This window comes from Aulonocara sp. 'chitande type north' Nkhata Bay, linkage group LG14 (genome assembly GCF_057382095.1).
Source record: "Aulonocara sp. 'chitande type north' Nkhata Bay isolate Kocher_YH1m ecotype deep benthic linkage group LG14, A_spYH_male_GT1.1, whole genome shotgun sequence".
NCBI classification, from domain to species: Eukaryota; Metazoa; Chordata; class Actinopteri; order Cichliformes; family Cichlidae; genus Aulonocara; species Aulonocara sp. 'chitande type north' Nkhata Bay.
Window position 1 is genome coordinate 14,420,162 of NC_141357.1, and position 10,617 is coordinate 14,430,778.

Here is a 10,617-nt window from a genome sequence, read left to right on the forward strand (position 1 = left end):
TTAACAACCAGTATGACAGAGCAGTCACCTAACAGTGGAAAGATTGACAGCCTTTGATTGCATTATTATGCATCAATCACATATTCATCTCCATACACAACTTATTCCAATGAAAAAGAGAGATATACATTCATACAAACACAAATGCTACACAACCTGGCACATGCACATACAATAAAAAGGACACTAAGCATCCACGTAACGTCAAATGCAAACACAATTATGCAGACTCAGTTGCTTTCATACTTCTGTGTCTCTGCCTTCTGCCTCTTGTACCTCCACCTATATTCTGTGATCAGCTAAGTTCTGATGCCAGAGTACTAGTAGTGGATTGGCAAAGTTCCCCAGTGCATCAGGCTAGAATTTAGCCAAATACTGACACCTGACAAATTGTTGTTGGCACTGGTACCAAGAGACTAAAAGAGAAAACTAATAGTGTCTGTAAATCAGTTTTTTGTGGGCCATTTTTGTGTATACACTTCAGTTTCTGTTAAATCTGCCAATATATGGTCTTTGAGTTTATATCTAAAGGTAAAAAACATGGAGGTGTATTTATGTAAGCCGTATAGGATGCAGGCATCATTATTACTGCTTCAGTCTGTATCTCTATAGCAATACATTTTTAATACCTATCCAGCTCTCAACAGGGATAAGATATGTAGGAAAGAGGATTATGAAATGGTGGTAAATTATAAATCAGGGATGTTCAAAGTCATCACATTACATTTTGTAATTACCTCTTTAATTATTTATTAAATCCAAGATTGTCCACACACACATGGACGAAACTGAACATGGGGGCGTTTTTGAAGTACTTAGCAAAGGGACAAATTGAGGTGACACGTTTTAAAAACACACTCAAACAGGCACATGGAGGCTCCTCTGGTCAAATTGAGATGTTGAACTATCTTGACAGAGAAAATAAATTGAAGAAGACTCAGAAATTATTTTGGAAAAAGTTTGTTGCAGGTCTCCATTTAATTACTCTCCCTTGGGATAATCTTGATAACCCATAACAAAATTAAATTACTTTTTCCAATTGACTTTGCCAGTTTGGATCTGGGGACTGATGTCCAGCAGTGAAAATGCATATTTAGTACAGAGTCTATTCAGTACCAGCTTAGGGGACTTCCTTGGTCTTGCTAAACTCCTGCAGTCGGCAGGTCTTCTTATATTAAAGGAAAGTTAATGTATGACTCTTTGCAACTGTGTGAACAGCTGTTCAGAGAGATTGCTTTTTTTGGCCTATATTGGACCTCGTGAAAAAATTCACTGAATTCCGATATAAAATGTATTGTGATCCAAGTTACCGTGTACTCTGTGTCTGCTTCCCATTAAACCCACAAGTTTTATTCTTTTAACCACCAGGATCCGACATTTTACACATTTCACTGGTTTACTCCTCTCATTAAGTTTTATAGCAATCATTTCAGTTAATAAGCTGTAAATCATGAAGCAATTTTCTGCTCCAATAGAAGAAAAAACAGAAAAAGGAGTGTGTTCCTCTCGTATCACAATGACGTTATGGGTGATGTCAAATTATCCGCATTATGTAGGTGTGTTGGAACAGACTTGATGGACTTTCATGAACTTTTGATTAAGAGCTTGAAAGTTCAGGTTACTGTATCTCCTTTTCTGAGCTATAGAGCATATCACTAATTCAGATTTTCCAGATACATATAAGGCATGGAATAAATTAAGACATGGGTCGTTAAAGAGGTGGATGTACTGTAGTTGGAAAGAGTCAAAGGTTTAATGGGTAAAGCGCTTAAGAAATGATAAAGTAAACCCAGGCTGGCTTTAATACATCCCAAAATGGAAGGCATCAAAAATGATAAAAATGTCACTTAATCAAGGTTTTCAGATGTTGCTCACCTTTAAGTTTTTCTTAAATCTTACTCCATTTATGGGGAATTAAAGAGTAAAAGTAACTGAGTATGTTAAAAGAGAAAAAAAAACTGTATGAAACCATTTGGATTTCTAAAGGAAGCTGCACAAATTCCAACAAATTGCCGGCCCCTAGGGAGTCACGGTTGGTTGAGACTGAAGAATACAAGTTGAAAAATGAATGAGAAATTTGGATGTGGAGTGAGAAAGAGGTGAGCTTACAAGCACACTACAGCCTACTCCTCATCTCTGCTTGAGGCCAACAGCTTCAGGCAACATTAGCCGCTACAAGCAGAAAAGCCCCAAATCTCTGACTCAAGTAGGATTGTGGGTAATGTACGTGGGATGTTTAGACAAGAAAAAATAATTAATGGTATGAAAAGATTTTTTATTTTATTTTGTCAGTCAGTTTTGATTTTTTATGCACAGTGTCACTGCTTCTTACACTACATCTGGCACTGATATAGAGCAATGCAAAATATTTTGTAATACACTGAATGAAATAGTTACAAAAGCACAATACAAAAACAATTCTGATTTCCAGTCTACTTAGTAAAGGTCTATATCTCCTATTTATTGATAACAACAGCATCACTAGTAGATGTACATTTACGTTTAAATAAAAAACAGGCATTACTTCTGCACACACAAAATAGTACTTTTGTTATTGGAGGGCAAATAGAGAAAAAACCCTAATAAGGAAAAAATACTATATGTTTTGCTATTGCAGCTAAAGTAGAATTACTAAAACAAGTCCAGAAGGACTTGAACAGCACTTTTCTTTTTTGTTGTTTTTAATACCAATTCCTAATGCAGTGCAGTACATTATTAGTTGGGCTATCATATTATCATGTTATGGGCGATCTGGCAGCATCCAAAATCCCATTTAATTTAATGAATTATGAGACAGATAACAACGTAACCAGTAGCTTCAAAACATCGTTAAAAATACCCTCAAATTACTTATTATTCAAAACAGTCTCTAACATATTTATTCATCTTCCTCTCTTGCCTCCTTTTTTACTGTCAATTTCTAGGAGTGAAATTATCTTTCCCATGTTGCTGTCTGTGTTTATTGTGCTATGGTGTGTTGATATCTGTGCATTCCCGTATTATCCTTCTGTGTTACACATTTCGATGTTTGTTTTTTTTCCTCGCTAGCCTGACCTGTCTCCCCAATGTGATGTTTGTGTATTGTATGTACGGTCGGCAAGGTCTGTCATCTCGGTTGTGGGTAAAAGACCTGCAACTGACAAATAAAGGCTATCTCATCTCATCTCATCATCCATTAACACATTCAATAATATACTCTACAGAAATACTGTACTTTGAAATGGCATCAGGTAAGCAGAAGTGTAGCACATGTTGGCACATGAAACCTAAACAAGAGCGTGAAGAATCTGCAACCGATGTCTCGAAGCATTCACTTCCAGAGAATAGACCCAGTTATTACTATCTTACAGTCTGAGGCTCATTTTCACCTCATTTTGTTTCAGCTTGTCACTCCACATGAACAGTCAAAACATAGGGTTTTCGGAGCTCATAATTTGTGGCAGATAACAGCTAGTGGCAGGTGGCTATTAGTCCTAATAAATTATGAATCAGCTTTATCACACTTACTGTCTGTCTCCCGCAGGAAATATTTCATTCTTGGGTGGCTGCGCCTTTAGACTGTACACATTTGTGTATGTAAAAGGTAATTTTTTATTCACTGAGTGATGGTATAATTGTGCATGTTTTTCCTGTCTGTTTGAATTCCTTTAAATCTTAAAGTGTGTTTGAAAAGTTGTCATTGTGAATGTTGGTGTTACACGTGTCATGAATCTAAACTGAAGGTTGCAGCTCGACCCGGCTGAAATTGCACGTGTATATCTGCATGCCTTTGTTAGGCTGAGAACCTAGACGGCAATGGCTGTCTCCTTGAGGGAAATTCTGATTGTGTATGATAAAGACAAATGAGCTGACAGCAAAGAGCTTTTCTCAAACCACTAGACAATATACACGCCTCCATCTATTCTCTAATACACACACACACATTATATATACACAAACACACACAAATGACACATTTACCTTGTGCTAACCAGAGTCCATGAGAGAAGAGCAAGGTGGGCTCATATAAAGGTCTAATTAGAAGACACAGTTAAAAGCACGGGGGGAAAGTACTACCACTGAATGTTAAACTTGTTTTCCACTGAGACCTTACTCCGTTTACTTTGTTTTTTTCCCTCAATGCCATTTTCATTTTTAATCAAAGTCAAAACAATATTTGTGGCATTGTAAATGCAGTGAAATGGTCTGTACAGATGTTTGTGCCTGCTGCATTTAATCTCAGAGACCTGACTTTGATATGTTCCATCAAATTTCATTTCGATGATCTGATACTTGCTCACATTCAGAAAACCACAGATGAACAAACAGGACAAGAAATATAATAACCAAAATGGGCATCAGCATGTTGGCATACACAGTGGAATTGCTGTATTATTAGAACAAAGTCAAAAGCATTAGTCAGATTCAAACACTGGCATAGGTGCCTCTACCTTTTTCTCCTCGATTCTACAATTTAATTTTTGAATAGATGTATTTTTTTCACCATCAAAGGTATTCTGGGGGTCCACAGGCCCACAGCTGTATTTTCACAGCTACAGTAGTTGGATAGAGGCTATTATGAGCTGAGAAAGAGGCAAATGGGAATTATGGAGATACATAAGAGTTCCCTCATGTAGGATGGAGCACATATGATGGCAGCAACAAAAAAAAGGCAATAGTGAAAGAGAGACAATGGCATCCCAGTCTTCTAAATATGCAGTCAGATTTTCTCTGGTACTGACTACGCTCAGCAGCGCTCAAACCTATGTCCATCACTCCTCTGTCCATTTGCCCGTTTGCCATTCTGTTTATTTTCTGATACACTGTGGGGAAAAATGTAGGTATCGAGTGGCATCAGATGATAATTCTACAGTTCAATGGCAAATGCTATCTGTCGGCTAAATTGATATCATCACTGGGGGGAAATTGCTATGGGAAGGTAGATACAGCTGCACAAAAATCGTCTCACAGAAATACGCACACACACATGGATTGAAGTGATTGCTCACTCAGCTCAACCCTGACCTCCGCAGTAATATCTGGTCCTCCTGCCGCCCACTTTCTCACCATGGAGACGTCAATCACAGGGTTGCATGGCGAGAAGGTTAGAGACTGTCTGTCAGTTCCACAACTTTAACTGCCTACAGGCACCAAGCGTGTACAGACATGCAATGTCGCTCACACCACCCAGCATGCTCACGTTGGCTTTTCCAGGGCCCAAATGCAAAATGTGCAGATTCCCAACCAAGACAGTGTATACAGTGCATGATTTTAACTCGCTACACCACCGTAGTGGCTTTCACATTAAACATTTATTGTATGGTTGAGTGCAGATTTTCAGCTTTAATTCAAGGGCTTTAACAAAAACATTTTATTTTGCTGTTTAGGAGTTAAAGCAGCAGGTTCAAAATTAATAAAACTAATAATATAATTTTATTGTATGGTTAAGTATGGTTTTTAATACATGGATGAAAATCCTTTGCAGTCAACGATTGCCTGAATATCACATTTCTTTATCTTGAGAAATTCTTGGGTTGCTTTTGCTGTATCCTTTGGGTCATTAACCCAATTGTGCAGCATTTGCCTGAATCTGAAAAGAGAGTATAGCCCTGTGTACATCAGATTTCTATCTGGAGCCACGTCATGAGTAAACACTAATGATTCAGTTCCTCAGGCTATTCATGCCACAACATTGTCTCCATTTTTGACAGATAATGTTTTGTCTGTCATGAGCTGTTCCTTTCTATCTCCCTATTTTGTTTCCCTCACCAATCTGTTAATCTTGTTACAGTTACTCTTTTCATCTATCCAAAAATTTTATTTTAAACTGGACACACTCCTTAGATGTTTTCTGACTTTTGGTAATGATATGCCTTCCTTCTTGAGAGTTTTCTTGACTTGGCTTTGTGTTGCGGAGGGTTTTTATTAAATACTTCTCAGTTATCCGTGCTAATTGTCTTGTATGGTCTTTGGTGCATTTTGGTGCTGCTGAGCTGCACAATGCATTGTTTCTTCTGACTTAAAAGAACTATATGTATACTTAGAACTAAGGATAATTAGTCTACCCGAGTATGAGCATTCTCATATTGCACGCTCTTCTGGTATAAATACCAGTTTATGTGTATAATGAATTCAGGCTTTTTGAGTGCACACATTATTTTTCTGTCTGGTGCTTGGTGTCCATGGTATGATTTTTCTGTCAGAAACAATTACAGAACTTCATAAAAAACTACATTACATACAAATAGCACTGAAACTACAAAACACTAAACTAAAGCTAAACATTTTCAAACTAAAAAAAAAAGCTAAATTGAAACACGAAACTCCACTCTGGAAACCAACTGAAACTAAACTAAATTAACAACGTGCAAAAAAAGTCCAAAATAAAAAAAAAAAAAAAAATTACAAAATACAAAACTCTAAATACCCATACAAACAAATGGAGATATTTCCTAATGTACAGAAAACGTTTGGGGCATTAAAAACAATTTTTAACTTTGAGTAATAAAGATTTTTTGTTTTTGCTTATTAAAAAGACATTGCAGTAACAATAAATATCTCATATCACACTTTGGAGACAGTATGGGTTCTTCTAGGTACACTTGAGGTACTCTTGCACACAGGTTTTCAACTTAGTTTGGTAGGTGCTATAACTCCCCCCCCCCCCCCCCCCCCCCCCCCCCTTTCTGGTATTAGGCCCTTGAGTTTACCTCTTTCCCTTCATAGAATCCCACACTGACTTCACAATGTTGAAATCAAGGCTTTTTGGAGACAGTATTTTACTTGTTTTGTTATGTTTTTTGCTGAACTCACTGACATGAGCTATATGACTCACCTCCCTCACTGTATTGCTGACTGATAAGAATTTAAACACCGACAAGGACAAATTCAACACAGCTGCATAAATACTTGAAATCATGCACACAGAGTTTCTTTAACCATTTTTTTTTAAAAAACTATTAGCATTTCTCTCAACCCCTCTGATATTTGCATGACTAACTAGTTATCCTCCCTCCACTTGTTCATTGTATCATGAGGATAATGGTGTTGTTATTATCTGCATCTTCACATCCTCTCATTTACTATGGACAGTCTTCTCTGTAGTTTGCACAGGAAAGTACTAAAATGGAAGAGAGCTTGCCAGAGGCAGTGTAGCTTTTGCAATTAACCCCCAGAACTGCAAAGTAAGTGAAATGAGACTTTACTTCAGCTTTAATTACAAAACAGCAGGAACTTCTGCATGCACGTGCTGATAATACACACATATTATACAAACAATGTGCACACATGGACAGGAAACACAAACGCTAATGCATTTATGCTGTGTTCATGTTGGCAAAAAAATAGTATGGCAAATATCCTATAAATAATTAAGCAGCTTTAATGCACAACATAGAAACACATTCCACCAAATCACTGTAATGTTTAATTTAAAATAATTTCTAATTTTTTTTTTCAACAAATTACTCAAAAATGGTGCTTCGGTGTAAGTCATAAGTCCCAGATAAATTTGCACAGATACATAATATATTCATTCTGAAATATTTCAGCTCCAAATGAGACACTGCAGTTTTAACAAATATTGGTATGCATATTTCATGTTTTGATTAAGGTCTTGGCAAGCTATATCTCAGCATCTTTCAAAGTCCTAAAATGCATAAATATTAATAAATGTAAGCCCACTGTCTTCGCTTTGCTCTTTTTGCATTGTGAATGACATCACATAACATTAGGTTGCTGGGTAATGATAAGAGAACAGCGGTGCTGGTTTGATGAGTTATGCATGAAAGGACTTCTTTCAACCCTCCCTAGTTTCAGTCTCAGCAAAGCTCGTTTGCTTAAAGCTATTTTGATGTGGGCCTTTGTGAGACCTTTGTGTGGGCCTTTTTGACTTTCCAAACTTCAATCTCACAAATTTGGAATGCATTTACTTAGAGCTTATTTTTGCTTGTGCCACGTCACTTCTGCTTAAGGATGCCATTCAGTGGTTTTGCATAGTACAGTGTTTTGCTTTGTTTGTTCGTTTGTTATGAATCTGTGAATTGGCACTCACTATCTTACTACTTTATATACGAATACATTCATATGGTAATGCTGAAGATGCTGAACACAAAGAATAGGACAATGTGGCTGTTTATACTAAAAGCACGTGGTGATGTGTGTGGTTGTTTGCCGACAGTTTTATTTTTGGCAGTGTGAAAAAGAAAGGGTCTGAGGAAGCATTCAGTTCACCACATAAACACTACAATTAAAGCCTTATGCCTAAATGCATTGGCATAAGGCCATAAATGCATCATATTATCAATCAATAAAACTAATTCTGATATAATGCCATGTTCTCTACATGACAGTGCAATGATTCAAATTTTCAAATATGAATATTTGTGCCAAGAAACTATGAATGCTAAAATCTTAGCACAGAAGGTCTATTACAGTCCCCGCATTTGCAAGGCTGGCATCAGTGATTACTACTACTAAATTAGTATCTAAACTCATGTGGAATCCATTCACAAGATATTTCTGAATAAAGGTCCAAATTACATTATAAAACATTATGATAGTGCAGTAAAGATCATTTTTAACCTTTTAAATATAATCATGAATTTATTCTGTTAGACATTTCCATGATTATAAGGGCCTAGCATGCCTGTAACATGTTTTTCTTACAGAGAAAACAGCTACCTCGACGCTTGACTGCATGTTTGAATCCATAGGTGAATGTTGGTTTCAGCTGTATTACAGTATATTACCTTCAATTACGAGGGTAATTGTACTGTCAAAGTGTCAGGAATACACAGTAAATTGCAAAGCAAATGCAATATCTATAATGGAAGAATAAGCAGAAATAAAATATTCATTCAATTTTAGTAATATTTTAGTCATTTAATCTGTTCTCTGATTTGCTTCCCCCTGCTGTGTGCCATGTCTGAATTTGTTCTTCTTCACTCCAAGTTAGTTAACTTCCTTTCAATACCCTAATTGATTTGATATACGCCACCATGAGTCATGAGGTAGTGATTCTGGATAAATGATATTCGTGGGGGAATCCATTTAAAGTGCCTGCATGTTTAGATAAATATTCTATCAATAACTGGTGCCAGTTTACCAATAATGTGTTACAAAAGGAAGCTCGCATGATATATTGTTGTGTTGATATTTCACACCACCTGTAATCACAAAGAGTCGTTTCTCCAATTTCTTCATCAACAGAGGCCTTAATTCACATCCTTTTGACTAATTATTATGATAAAATTACTCTCCTGCGTTTATTAATTGAGTCACAAATTAGAAAACTGATGGCAGAGAAAAAAAGTGCCTGATCACAATGTAACAAAATGAACATGCAAACAAAGAACATCTAATAGTGTGTTAGAATGTTTTTGTCTTTTATATATTGACAAGGATTTGACAAAGTTCATTATTCTGAGACAAAAATGCCATATCCTGAATTTGACATATCCTTCTTTAACCCTGTTTTAATTAAATTTGTATTATTATTATAGCAGTAGTAGCAGTCGTAGTAATACCAGTAGTGGTATCCTAGTAAAATAGTAATAATAATGGAAAGGTGGACTTTCTTGTGTCTATGAAATGCTGGTCCTCAGTCTCATGACCTTTAGATCACAATTTATTTCTGCCACCACAATAAGGGTCAACGTAGAGATTCTCTGTCTTCTCTAATTCACTCCTCTCTGTCTTCCTTCCTTCATTTACTACGACCTCAAATCCCAGACAGCTTATTCTATCCCTTTCTCTCTGTGTGCATCCGTCTGTCCTTCTCTTCTTCAGCCTTTCTTTCTGACCTCTGACCCTGACTTCTCAAAAGTTGTTAGAAGTTTCAACTCTCCACTTCCCTTGTCTTGTCAAAGAGAAGGACTCGGTGTAATTTTCTCTTAATCTCTTCATCCCATCCTCTCCGGAAAAGAGCTCTGTTACCTGCAGACGAAGAAGGAGAGGGGATGGAGGGAGTAGGAGGGGTGGGGGACGCGGAGAAGAAGGCAGGTAGAGGGACAGGAGGGTGGCCTGTGACTGCCCCTAATCAGGTTTCCCTTTCCGTTCTGTCTTTATGTTCTTTTTTCCATCCTTTGCTCTTTTGCTCCATCTTTCTCTTTTTATCTTGTTCACTGGATTTGGAGACTTTGCTTGGTCTTTGATTTGAAGTGCAGGGAAGATGCATTAGACATAAGAAACAGAAATTAAATGACATAAAACAGCCGCGGTTCATTAACGAGAGTCCTAGAAAGATTGATCTTCACCTTTTTAACTACATGTCAAATTAACTCCACTCTTTTCTTCTTCTTTTAACTTCAGATTAGCAACACTACCAAGTCTGACGAGGAGAAAATGAATATATATATAAGAACTGAGAGAGAAGAGAGAGTCAATATGATGGACATTAGCTGAAAAGTCTGGCCTTTCAGTAATTGTGCCTGCTGCGGAGCAGAGGTTAGAGGTAAATGCCACACATGAGTATGTCCTACTATAATGAGTGGAAGAGGGTATGACACATTCACAAACACATTACAGACACACACTCACACACGTGTCATTTTGTAGAGGTATTAGCATGCAAATGTATTCAACTACAAGCGCACAAACATGTTTTGCAACACACAGGACTGCCGAGGTTATTTTAGA